This window comes from Hypanus sabinus, chromosome 21 (genome assembly GCF_030144855.1).
Source record: "Hypanus sabinus isolate sHypSab1 chromosome 21, sHypSab1.hap1, whole genome shotgun sequence".
Classification (NCBI taxonomy): domain Eukaryota; kingdom Metazoa; phylum Chordata; class Chondrichthyes; order Myliobatiformes; family Dasyatidae; genus Hypanus; species Hypanus sabinus.
This window is the reverse complement of record NC_082726.1, coordinates 11,771,952-11,787,739: the sequence shown is the minus strand read 5'-3', so window position 1 is coordinate 11,787,739 and position 15,788 is coordinate 11,771,952.

Sequence of the window (15,788 nt, the reverse complement as noted above, 5' to 3'; positions counted from 1 at the left end):
CACTCTCTCTCAGTCCATCACAGACATTCTCTCAGACCATCACAGAAACACACTGTCAGTTCATCACGCACACTCTCTCTCAGTCCATTACACACACACTCTCTCAGTCCATCACACACACTCTCTCTCAGTCCATCACACACACTCTCTCTCTCAGTCCATAACACACACTCTCTCTCTCAGTCCATCACAAACATTCTCCCTTTCAGTCCATCACACACACTCTCTCTCTCAGTCCATCACACACACACTTAGTCCATCACACACACACTCTCTGTCCATCACACACTCTCTCACTCAGTCCATCACACACCCTCTCCGTCAGTCCATCACACCCACATTCTCTCAGTCCATTACACACTCTCTGTCTCAGTCCATCACACATACCCATTCTGTCCATCAAACACACGCTCTCTCAGTCCACCACACACACAGTCTATCAGTCCATCACACACTCTCTCTCTATTTACAACACACACATGCTCTCTCAGTCCATCGCACACACGCTCTCTCAGTCCATCACACACACTCTCTCTCAGTCCATCACACACTCGCTCTCTCAGTCCATCACACACATACTCTCACAGTCCATTTCACAAACACACTCTCAGTCAATCACACACACAATCTCTCAGTCCATCACACACACTCTCTCTCAGTCCATCACACACTCGCTCTCTCATTCCATCACACACACTCTCTCTCAGTCCATCACACACACACTCTCTCAGTCCATCACACACACACTCCCTCAGTGCATCACTCACACACCCTCTCATTCCATCACACACACTCTCTCCATCCATCACAGTAACACACTGTCAGTTCATCACACACACACCCTTTCAGTCCATCACACACACTCTCTCTCAGGCCATCACACACACACTCTCAGTCCATCACATACACTCTCTCAGTTCATCACACACTCTCTCCATTAGTCCATCACATCCACAATCTCTCAGTCCATCACACACACATTCTCTCTGTTCATTGCATAGATACTCTCTCAGTACATCACACACACGCTCACTCAGTCCATCACACACACACTTTCTCTTTCCATTACATACTCTCTCAATTCATCACACACACATACACACTCTCATTCCGTCACACATTCTCTCTCAGTCCATTACACACACACTTTCTCAGTCCATCACACACTCTCTCTCTCAGTCCATCACACACACACTCCCTCAGTCCATCACACACACTCTCTCATTCCATCACACACACTCTCTCCATCCATCACAGAAACACACTGTCAGTCCATCACACACACTCTCTCTCAGTCCATCACACACACACTCTCTCAGTCCATCACACACACACTCCCTCAGTCCATCACACACACACCCTCTCATTCCATCACACACACTCTCTCCATCCATCACAGAAACACACTGTCAGTCCATCACACACACTCTCTCTCAGTCCATCACACACACACTCCCTCAGTCCATCACACACACTCTCTCATTCCATCACACACACTCTCTCTCAGTCCATCACACACACTCTCTCTCTCAGTCCATAACACACACTCTCTCTCTCAGTCCATCACAAACATTCTCCCTTTCAGTCCATCACACACACTCTCTCTCTCAGTCCATCACACACACACTTAGTCCATCACACACACACTCTCTCTGTCCATCACACACTCTCTCACTCAGTCCATCACACACCCTCTCCGTCAGTCCATCACACCCACATTCTCTCAGTCCATTACACACTCTCTGTCTCAGTCCATCACACATACCCATTCTGTCCATCAAACACACGCTCTCTCAGTCCACCACACACACAGTCTATCAGTCCATCACACACTCTCTCTCTATTTACAACACACACATGCTCTCTCAGTCCATCGCACACACGCTCTCTCAGTCCATCACACACACTCTCTCTCAGTCCATCACACACTCGCTCTCTCAGTCCATCACACACATACTCTCACAGTCCATTTCACAAACACACTCTCAGTCAATCACACACACAATCTCTCAGTCCATCACACACACTCTCTCTCAGTCCATCACACACTCGCTCTCTCATTCCATCACACACACTCTCTCTCAGTCCATCACACACACACTCTCTCAGTCCATCACACACACACTCCCTCAGTGCATCACTCACACACCCTCTCATTCCATCACACACACTCTCTCCATCCATCACAGTAACACACTGTCAGTTCATCACACACACACCCTTTCAGTCCATCACACACACTCTCTCTCAGGCCATCACACACACACTCTCAGTCCATCACATACACTCTCTCAGTTCATCACACACTCTCTCCATTAGTCCATCACATCCACAATCTCTCAGTCCATCACACACACATTCTCTCTGTTCATTGCATAGATACTCTCTCAGTACATCACACACACGCTCACTCAGTCCATCACACACACACTTTCTCTTTCCATTACATACTCTCTCAATTCATCACACACACATACACACTCTCATTCCGTCACACATTCTCTCTCAGTCCATTACACACACACTTTCTCAGTCCATCACACACTCTCTCTCTCAGTCCATCACACACACACTCCCTCAGTCCATCACACACACTCTCTCATTCCATCACACACACTCTCTCCATCCATCACAGAAACACACTGTCAGTCCATCACACACACTCTCTCTCAGTCCATCACACACACACTCTCTCAGTCCATCACACACACACTCCCTCAGTCCATCACACACACACCCTCTCATTCCATCACACACACTCTCTCCATCCATCACAGAAACACACTGTCAGTCCATCACACACACTCTCTCTGAGTCCATCACACACACACCCTCTTAGTCCATCACACCCACATTCTCTCAGTCCATTACAGAATCTCTGTCTCAGTCAATCACACACTCTCTCTCAGTCCATCGCACACACACAGTGTCTCAGTCCATCACACATATACTCTCACAAATAAATACTCTCTCAGTGCATCGCACACACATACACAATCTCTCCCAGTGCATCACAGTCTTTCTCTCAGTCCGTCACACACACACTGTCTCAGTCAATCTCGCACAGACACTCTCACGGTCTATCACACACAAACTCTCTCTCTGTCCATCACACACACGCTCTCTCAGTCCACCACACACACACTCTCTCAGTCCATCACACACTCACTCTCTGTCCATCACACACTCGCTCCGTCAGTCCATCACACACACACTCTCTCTCTCCATTACCGAAATACTCTCTCAGTACATCGCACACACATACACACTCTCAGTCCATCACACACTCTCTCTTAGTCCATCACAGTCTTTCTCTTAGTGCATCACACACTCACTCTCTCTCTGTCCATCACACACACGCTCTCTCAGTCCATCACACACACTCACTCTCCGTCCATCACACACACACTCTCTCAGTCCATCACACACACGCTCTCTCAGTCCACCACACACACTCTCAGTCCATCACACACACACTCTCTCAGTCCATCACACACACACTCTCTCAGTCCATCACACACACACTCCCTCAGTGCATCACTCACACACCCTCTCATTCCATCACACACACTCTCTCCATCCATCACAGTAACACACTGTCAGTTCATCACACACACATCCTTTCAGTCCATCACACACACTCTCTCTCAGGCCATCACACACACACTCTCTCAGTCCATCACACACTCTCTCTCTCTGTCCATCACACACACACTCTCAGTCCATCACATACACTCTCTCAGTTCATCACACACTCTCTTCATTAGTCCATCACATCCACAATCTCTCAGTCCATCACACACACATTCTCTCTGTTCATTGCATAGATACTCTCTCAGTACATCACACACACGCTCACTCAGTCCATCACACACACACTTTCTCTTTCCATTACATACTCTCTCAATTCATCACACACACATACACACTCTCATTCCGTCACACATTCTCTCTCAGTCCATTACACACACACTTTCTCAGTCCATCACACACTCTCTCTCTCAGTCCATCACACACACACTCCCTCAGTCCATCACACACACTCTCTCATTCCATCACACACACTCTCTCTGTCCATCACACACTCGCTCCGTCAGTCCATCACACACACACTCTCTCTCTCCATTACCGAAATACTCTCTCAGTACATCGCACACACATACACACTCTCAGTCCATCACACACTCTCTCTCTCAGTCCATCACACACACACTCCCTCAGTCCATCACACACACTCTCTCATTCCATCACACACACTCTCTCTGTCCATCACACACTCGCTCCGTCTGTCCATCACACACATACTCTCTCTCTCCATTACCGAAATACTCTCTCAGTACATCGCACACACATACACACTCTCAGTCCATCACACACTCTCTCTTAGTCCATCACAGTCTTTCTCTTAGTGCATCACACACTCACTCTCTCTCTGTCCATCACACACACGCTCTCTCAGTCCATCACACACACTCACTCTCCGTCCATCACACACACACTCTCTCAGTCCATCACACACACACTCTCTCAGTCCAACACACACACTCTCTCAGTCCATCACACACACGCTCTCTCAGTCCACCACACACACTCTCTCTCAGTCCAACACACACACTCTATCAGTCCATCACACACACACTCTCTCAGTCCATCACACACACGCTCTCTCAGTCCATCAAACACACACACTCTCAGTCGATCACTCACACGCTCTCTCAGTCCATCACACACTCACTCTCCGTCCATCACACACACACAGTCTCAGTCCATCACACATTCTCTCTCAGTCCATCACACATTCTCTCTCAGTCCATTACACACGCACTCTCTCAGTCCATTACACACTCTCTCTCAGTCCATCACGCTCTCTGTCCGTCAGTCCATCACACCCACACTCTGTCAGTTCATCACACACTCTCTGTCTCAGTCCATCACACTCTCTCTCTCTCTGTCCATCACACACACACTCTCAGTCCATCACATACACTCTCTCAGTTCATCACACACTCTCTCCATTAGTCCATCACATCCACAATCTCTCAGTCCATCACGCACACATTCTCTCTGTTCATTGCACAGATACTCTCTCATTACATCACACACACACTCTCTCAGTCCATCACACACACTCTCTCCTAGTCCATCACACACAGACTCTGTCAGTCCATCACACACACGCTCTCTCAGTCCACCACACACACTCTCTCTCAGTCCATCACACACACACCCTTTCAGTCCATCACACACACTCTCTCTCAGTCCATCACACACACACTCTCTCAGTCCATCACACACACACCCTCTCATTCCATCACACACACTCTCTCCATCCATCACAGAAACACACTGTCAGTTCATCACACACACACCCTTTCAGTCCATCACACACACTCTCTCTCAGTCCATCACACACTCTCTCATTCCATCACACACACAGTCTCTCAGTCCATCAGACACACTCTCTCACTGTCCATCACACACCCTCTCCGTCAGTCCATCACACCCACATTCTCTCAGTCCATCACACACACACAGTCTGTCAGTCCATCACACATATACTCTCTCTATCCATTACATAAATACTCTCTCAGTGCATCGCACACACATACACAATCTCTCCCAGTCCATCACAGTCTTTCTCTCAGTCCTTCACACACACACTGTCTCAGTCAATCTCGCACAGACACGCTCACGGTCTATCACACACAAACTCTCTCTCTGTCCATCACACACACGCTCTCTCAGTACACCACACACACTCTCTCTCAGTCCATCACACTCACACTCTCTCAGTCCATCACACGCACACTCTCTCAGTCCATCACACACACTCACTCTCTGTCCATCACACACTCTCTCCGTCCATTACAGAAATACTCTCTCAGTACATCGCACACACATACACACTCTCAGTCCATCACACACTCTCTCCTAGTCCATCACAGTCTTTCTCTTAGTGCATCACACACACGCTCTCTCAGTCCATCACACACACTCACTCTCCGTCCATCACACACGCGCTCTCTCAGTCCACCACACACACTCTCTCTCAGTCCATCACACATTCTCTCTCAGTCCATTACACACGCTCTCTCTCAGTCCATCACTCTTTCGGTCCGTCAGTCCATCACACCCACACTCTGTCAGTACTTCAAAAACTCTCTGTCTCAGTCCATCACACACTCTCTCTCTCTGTCCATCACACACACACTCTCAGTCCATCACATACACTCTCTCTATGTCCATCACACACTCTCTCTCTCGATCCATCACATGCACTCTCTCTGTCACTCACACACTCTCTCTCAGTCCAACACACAATCTCTCTCAGTCCATCACAGTCTCTCTCACAGTCCATCACACACACACAGTCTCAGTCCATCACACATATACTCTCTCTCTCCATTACATAAATACTCTCTCAGTGCATCGCACACACATACACAATCTCTCCCAGTCCATCACAGTCTTTCTCTCAGTCCTTCACACACACACTGTCTCAGTCAATCACGCACAGACACTATCACGGATCTATCACACACAAACTCTCTCTCTGTCCATCACACACACGCTCTCTCAGTCCATCACACATACCCATTCTGTCCATCACACACACACTCTCTCAGTCCATCACACACACGTTCTCTCAGTCCACCACACACTCTCTCTCTCAGTCCATCAGACACACACTCTCTCAGTCCATCACACACACACTCTCTCAGTCCATCACACACTCACTCTCTCTCTGTCCATCACACACACTCTCTCTCAGTCCATCACTTACTCTCTCTCTCTGTCCATCACACACTCCCTCGCTCGGTCCATCACATGCACTCTCTCTGTCACTCACACACTCTCTCTCAGTCCAACACACAATCTCTCTCAGTCCATCACATACACTCTCTCAGTTCAACACACACTCTCTCCGTTAGTCCATCACATCCACAATCTCTCAGTCCATCACACACACTCTCTCTCAGTCCATCACACACACACACTCTCTCAGTCCATCACACACACTCTCTCTCAGTCCATCACACACACACACTCTCTCAGACCATCACAGAACCACACTGTCAGTTCATCACGCACACTCTCTCTCAGTCCATCACACACACACTCTCTCAGTCCATCACACACACTCTCTCAGTCCATTACACACTCTTTCTCTCAGTCCATCACACGCACTATCTCAGTCCATCACACACTCACTCTCTGTCCATCACACACTCTCTCCGTCAGTCCATCACACACACACTCTCTCTCCATTACAGAAAACCTCTCTCATTCCATCACACACACATTCTCTCAGTCCATCACACACACTCTCTCAGTCCATCACACACTCTCTCCTAGTCCATCACAGTCTTTCTCTTAGTGCATCACACACTCACTCTCTCTCTGTCCATCACACACACGCTCTCTCAGTCCATCACACACACTCACTCTCCGTCCATCACACACACGCTCTCTCAGTCCATCACACACACTCACTCTCCGTCCATCACACACACGCTCTCTCAGTCCATCACACATTCTCTCTCAGTCCATTACACACGCACTCTCTCAGTCCATCAGACACTCTCTCGCTCTGTCCGTCACACACTCTCTCTCAGTCCATCACTCTTTCGGTCCGTCAGTCCATCACACCCACACTCTGTCAGTACATCAAACACTCCCTGTCTCAGTCCATCACACACTCTCTCTCTCTGTCCATCACACACACACTCTCAGTCCATCACATACACTCTCTCTATGTCCATCACACACTCTCTCTCTCGGTCCATCACATGCACTCTCTCTGTCACTCACACACTCTCTCTCAGTCCAACACACAATCTCTCTCAGTCCATCACAGTCTCTCTCTCAGTCCATCAGACACACTTGCTCAGTCCATCAGACACAGACTCTCTGAGTCCATCGCACACACACTCTCAGTCCATTACACACTCTTTCTCTCAGTCCATCACACGCACTCTCTCAGTCCATCAAACACTCACTCTCTGTCCATCACACACTCTCTCCGTCAGTCCATCACACACACACTCTCTCTCCATTACAGAAATACTCTCTCAGTACATCGCACACACATACACACTCTCAGTCCATCACACACTCTCTCCTAGTCTATCACAGACTTTCTCTTAGTGCATCACACACTCAGTCTCTCTCTGTCCATCACACACATGCTCTCTCAGTCCATCACACACACACTCTCTCATTCCATCACACACACAGTCTCTCATTCCATCACACACACTCTCTTAGTCCATCACACACACACTCTCTCATTCCATCACACACACATCCTCTCAGTCCATCACACACACTCTCTCAGTCCATCAGATACACTCTCTCTCAGTCCATCACACACACTCTCTCTCTCAGTCCATCACACACACTCTCTCAGTCCATCACACACTCTCTCTCTCAGTCCATCACACACACTCTCTGTGTCCATTACACACTCTCTCTCAGTCCAACAAACAATCTCACTCAGTCCATCACAGTCTCTCTCTCAGTCCATCAGACACACTCGCTCAGTCCATCAGACACAGACTCTCTGAGTCCATCGCACACACACTCTCAGTCCATTACACACTCTTTCTCTCAGTCCATCACACACTCACTCTCTGTCCATCACACACTCTCTCCGTCAGTCCATCACACACACACTCTTATTCCGTCACACAGTCTCTCAGCCCATCACACACACACTCTCTCAGTCCATCACACACACACTCTCTCAGTCCATCACACACACTCTCTCTCTCAGTCCATCACACACACTCTCTCAGTCCATCACACACACTCTCTCTCTCAGTCCATCACACACACTCTCTCAGTCCATCACACACACTCTCTCTCTCAGTCCATCACCCACACTCTGTCAGTACATCACACACTCTCTGTCTCAGTCCATCACACACTGTCTCTCTCTGTCCATCACACACACATTCTCAGTTCATCACACACTCTCTCCGTTAGTCGATCACATCCACAATCTCTCAGACCATCACACACATTCTCTCTGTTCATTGCACACACTCACTCTCCGTCCATCACACACACGTTCTCTCAGTCTACCACACACACTCTCTCTCAGTCCATCACATACACTCTCTCAGTTCATCACACACTCTCTCCGTTAGTCCATCACATCCACAATCTCTCTGTCCATCACACACACGCTTTTTCAGTCCACCACACACACTCTCTCTCAGTCCATCACACATTCTCTCTCAGTCCATTACACACGCACTATCTCAGTCCATCAGACACTCTCTCTCTCTGTACATCACACACTCTCTCTCAGTCCATCACGCTCTCTGTCCGTCAGTCCATCACACCCACACTCTGTCAGTACATCACACACTCTCTGTCTCAGTCCATCACACACTGTCTCTCTCTGTCCATCACACACACACTCTGTCCATCACATACACTCTCTCAGTTCATCACACACTCTCTCCGTTAGTCGATCACATCCACAATCTCTCAGACCATCACACACATTCTCTCTGTTCATTGCACACACTCACTCTCCGTCCATCACACACACGCTCTCTCAGTCTACCACACACACTCTCTCTCAGTCCATCACATACACTCTCTCAGTTCATCACACACTCTCTCCGTTAGTCCATCACATCCACAATCTCTCAGTCCATCACACACACATTCTCTGTGTTCATTGCACAGATATTCTCTCAGTACATCACACACACACCCTCTCATTCCATCACACACACTCTCTCCATCCATTACAGAAACACACTGTCAGTTCATCACACACAAACCCTTTCAGTCCATCACACACACTCTCTCTCAGTCCATCACACACACACTCTCTCTGTCCATCACACACACACCCTCTCATTCCATCACACACACTCTCTCCATCCATCACAGAAACACACTGTCAGTTCATCACACACACACCCTTTCATTCCATCACACACACACTCTCTTATTCCATCGCACACACAGTCTCTCAGTCCAACACACACACTCTCTCTCAGTCCAACACACATATACTCTGTCATTCCATCACACAGACAGTCTCTCATTCCATCACACACGCTCTCTCAGTCCATCACACACACTCTCTCTCAGTCCATCACAGACATTCTCTCAGACCATAACAGAAACACACTGTCAGTTCGTCACGCACACTCTCTCTCAGTCCATCACACACACTCTCTTATTCCGTCACACAGTCTCTCAGCCCATCACACACACACTCTCTCAGTCCATCACACACACACTCTCTCAGTCCATCACACACACTCTCTCTCTCAGTCCATCACACACACTCTCTCAGTCCATCACACACACTCTCTCTCTCAGTCCATCACACACACTCTCTCAGTCCATCACACACACCCTTAGTCCATCACACAGACACACACTGTCTGTCCATCAGACAGTCTCTCACTGTCCATCACACACACTCTCCGTCAGTCCATCACACCCACATTCTCTCAGTCCATTACACACTCTCTGTCTCAGTCCATCACACACTCTCTCTCAGTCCATCACACACACACAGTCTCTCAGTCCATCACACATATACTCTCTCTCTCCATTACATAAATACTCTCTCAGTGCATCGCACACACATACACAATCTCTCCCAGTCCATCACAGTCTTTCTCTCAGTCCTTCACACACACACTGTCTCAGTCAATCTTGCACAGACACTCTCACGGTCTATCACACACAAACTCTCTCTCTGTCCATCACACACACACTCTCTCAGACCATCACACACACGCTCTCTCAGTCCATCACACACTCTCTCTCTCAGTCCATCACACACTCGCTCTCTCAGTTCATCATACACATACTCTCTCAGTCCATCACACAAACACACTCTCAGTCAATCACACACACACTCTCTCAGTCCATCACACACACTCTCTCTGTCCATGACACACACGTTCTCTCAGTCTATCACACACACTCTCTCTCAGTCCATCACACACACACTCTCTCAGTGCATCACACACACACTCTCTCAGTCCATCACACACACACCCTCTCATTCCATCACACACACTCTCTCCATCCATCACAGAAACACACTGTCAGATCATCACACACACACCCTTTCAGTCCATCACACACACACTCTCAGTCCATCACATACACTCTCTCAGTTCATCACACACTCTCTCCGTTAGTCCATCACACCACAATCTCTCAGTCCATCACACACACATTCTCTCTGTTCATTGCATAAATTCTCTCTCAATAAATCACACACACGTTCACTCAGTCCATCACACACACTCTCTCATTCCATCACACACACTCTCTCCATCCATCACAGAAACACACTGTCAGTCCATCACACACATTCTCTCTCAGTCCATTACACACACACATTCTCAGTCCATCACACACTCTCTCTCTCGGTCAATCACATGCACTCTCTGTGTCCATCACACACTCTCTCTCAGTCCAACAAACAATCTCAATCAGTCCATCACAGTCTCTCTCTCAGTCCATCAGACACACTCGCTCAGTCCATCAGACACAGACTCTCTCAGTCCATCGCACACACGCTCTCAGTCCACCACTTACTCTCTCTCTCTGTCCATCACACACTCTCTCTCTCGGTCCATCACATGCACGCTCTCTGTCCATCACACGCTCTCTCTCAGTCCAACACACAATCTCTTCTCAGTCCATCACAGTCTCTCTCTCAGTCCATCAGACACACTCGCTCAGTCCATCAGACACAGACTCTCTGAGTCCATCGCACACACTCCCTCAGTCCATTACACACTCTTTCTCTTAGTCCATCACATGCACCCTCTCAGTCCATCACACACTCACTCTCTGTCCATCACACACTCTCTCCGTCAGTCCATCACACACACACTCTATCTCCATTACAGAAATACTCTCTCAGTACATCGCACACACATGCACACTCTCAGTCCATCACACACTCTCTCCTAGTCCATCACAGTCTTTCTCTTAGTGCATCACACACTCACTCTCTCTCTGTCCATCACACACTCACTCTCTCTCTGTCCATCACACACACGCTTTTTCAGTCCACCACACACACTCTCTCTCAGTCCATCACACATTCTCTCTCAGTCCATTACACACGCACTATCTCAGTCCATCAGACACTCTCTCTCTCTGTACATCACACACTCTCTCTCAGTCCATCACGCTCTCTGTCCGTCAGTCCATCACACCCACACTCTGTCAGTACATCACACACTCTCTGTCTCAGTCCATCACACACTGTCTCTCTCTGTCCATCACACACACACTCTGTCCATCACATACACTCTCTCAGTTCATCACACACTCTCTCCGTTAGTCGATCACATCCACAATCTCTCAGACCTTCACACACATTCTCTCTGTTCATTGCACACACTCACTCTCCGTCCATCACACACACACTCTCTCAGTCTACCACACACACTCTCTCTCAGTCCATCACATACACTCTCTCAGTTCATCACACACTCTCTCCGTTAGTCCATGACATTCACAATCTCTCAGTCCATCACACACACATTCTCTGTGTTCATTGCACAGATATTCTCTCAGTACATCACACACACACCCTCTCATTCCATCACACACACTCTCTCCATCCATCACAGAAACACACTGTCAGTTCATCACACACACACCCTTTCATTCCATCACACACACACTCTCTTATTCCATCGCACACACAGTCTCTCAGTCCAACACACACACTCTCTCTCAGTCCAACACACATATACTCTGTCATTCCATCACACAGACAGTCTCTCATTCCATCACACACACTCTCTTAGTCCATCACATACACACTTTCTCATTCCGTCACACACACGCTCTCTCAGTCCATCACACACACTCTCTCTCAGTCCATCACAGACATTCTCTCAGACCATCACAGAAACACACTGTCAGTTCATCACGCACACTCTCTCTCATCCATTACACACACACTCTCTCAGTCCATCACATACACACTCTCTCAGTCCATCACACACACACTCTCTCATTTCATCACACACACTCTCTCAGTCAATCACAGAAACACACTGTCAGTTCATCACGCACACTCGCTCTCAGTCCATCACACACACTCTCTCTCAGTCCATCACACACACTCTCTCTCTCAGTCCATAACACACACTCTCTCTCTCAGTCCATCACAAACATTCTCCCTTTCAGTCCATCACACACACTCTCTCTCTCAGTCCATCACACACACACTTAGTCCATCACACACACACTCTCTCTGTCCATCACACACTCTCTCACTCAGTCCATCACACACCCTCTCCGTCAGTCCATCACACCCACATTCTCTCAGTCCATTACACACTCTCTGTCTCAGTCCATCACACATACCCATTCTGTCCATCAAACACACGCTCTCTCAGTCCACCACACACACAGTCTATCAGTCCATCACACACTCTCTCTCTATTTACAACACACACATGCTCTCTCAGTCCATCGCACACACGCTCTCTCAGTCCATCACACACACTCTCTCTCAGTCCATCACACACTCGCTCTCTCAGTCCATCACACACATACTCTCACAGTCCATTTCACAAACACACTCTCAGTCAATCACACACACAATCTCTCAGTCCATCACACACACTCTCTCTCAGTCCATCACACACTCGCTCTCTCATTCCATCACACACACTCTCTCTCAGTCCATCACACACACACTCTCTCAGTCCATCACACACACACTCCCTCAGTGCATCACTCACACACCCTCTCATTCCATCACACACACTCTCTCCATCCATCACAGTAACACACTGTCAGTTCATCACACACACACCCTTTCAGTCCATCACACACACTCTCTCTCAGGCCATCACACACACACTCTCAGTCCATCACATACACTCTCTCAGTTCATCACACACTCTCTCCATTAGTCCATCACATCCACAATCTCTCAGTCCATCACACACACATTCTCTCTGTTCATTGCATAGATACTCTCTCAGTACATCACACACACGCTCACTCAGTCCATCACACACACACTTTCTCTTTCCATTACATACTCTCTCAATTCATCACACACACATACACACTCTCATTCCGTCACACATTCTCTCTCAGTCCATTACACACACACTTTCTCAGTCCATCACACACTCTCTCTCTCAGTCCATCACACACACACTCCCTCAGTCCATCACACACACTCTCTCATTCCATCACACACACTCTCTCCATCCATCACAGAAACACACTGTCAGTCCATCACACACACTCTCTCTCAGTCCATCACACACACACTCTCTCAGTCCATCACACACACACTCCCTCAGTCCATCACACACACACCCTCTCATTCCATCACACACACTCTCTCCATCCATCACAGAAACACACTGTCAGTCCATCACACACACTCTCTCTCAGTCCATCACACACACACCCTCTTAGTCCATCACACCCACATTCTCTCAGTCCATTACAGAATCTCTGTCTCAGTCAATCACACACTCTCTCTCAGTCCATCGCACACACACAGTGTCACAGTCCATCACACATATACTCTCACAAATAAATACTCTCTCAGTGCATCGCACACACATACACAATCTCTCCCAGTGCATCACAGTCTTTCTCTCAGTCCGTCACACACACACTGTCTCAGTCAATCTCGCACAGACACTCTCACGGTCTATCACACACAAACTCTCTCTCTGTCCATCACACACACGCTCTCTCAGTCCACCACACACACACTCTCTCAGTCCATCACACACTCACTCTCTGTCCATCACACACTCGCTCCGTCAGTCCATCACACACACACTCTCTCTCTCCATTACCGAAATACTCTCTCAGTACATCGCACACACATACACACTCTCAGTCCATCACACACTCTCTCTTAGTCCATCACAGTCTTTCTCTTAGTGCATCACACACTCACTCTCTCTCTGTCCATCACACACACGCTCTCTCAGTCCATCACACACACTCACTCTCCGTCCATCACACACACACTCTCTCAGTCCATCACACACACGCTCTCTCAGTCCACCACACACACTCTCAGTCCATCACATACACTCTCTCAGTTCATCACACACTCTCTCCGTTAGTCCATCACACCACAATCTCTCAGTCCATCACACACACATTCTCTCTGTTCATTGCATAAATTCTCTCTCAATAAATCACACACACGTTCACTCAGTCCATCACACACACTCTCTCATTCCATCACACACACTCTCTCCATCCATCACAGAAACACACTGTCAGTCCATCACACACATTCTCTCTCAGTCCATTACACACACACATTCTCAGTCCATCACACACTCTCTCTCTCGGTCAATCACATGCACTCTCTGTGTCCATCACACACTCTCTCTCAGTCCAACAAACAATCTCAATCAGTCCATCACAGTCTCTCTCTCAGTCCATCAGACACACTCGCTCAGTCCATCAGACACAGACTCTCTCAGTCCATCGCACACACGCTCTCAGTCCACCACTTACTCTCTCTCTCTGTCCATCACACACTCTCTCTCTCGGTCCATCACATGCACGCTCTCTGTCCATCACACGCTCTCTCTCAGTCCAACACACAATCTCTTCTCAGTCCATCACAGTCTCTCTCTCAGTCCATCAGACACACTCGCTCAGTCCATCAGACACAGACTCTCTGAGTCCATCGCACACACTCCCTCAGTCCATTACACACTCTTTCTCTTAGTCCATCACATGCACCCTCTCAGTCCATCACACACTCACTCTCT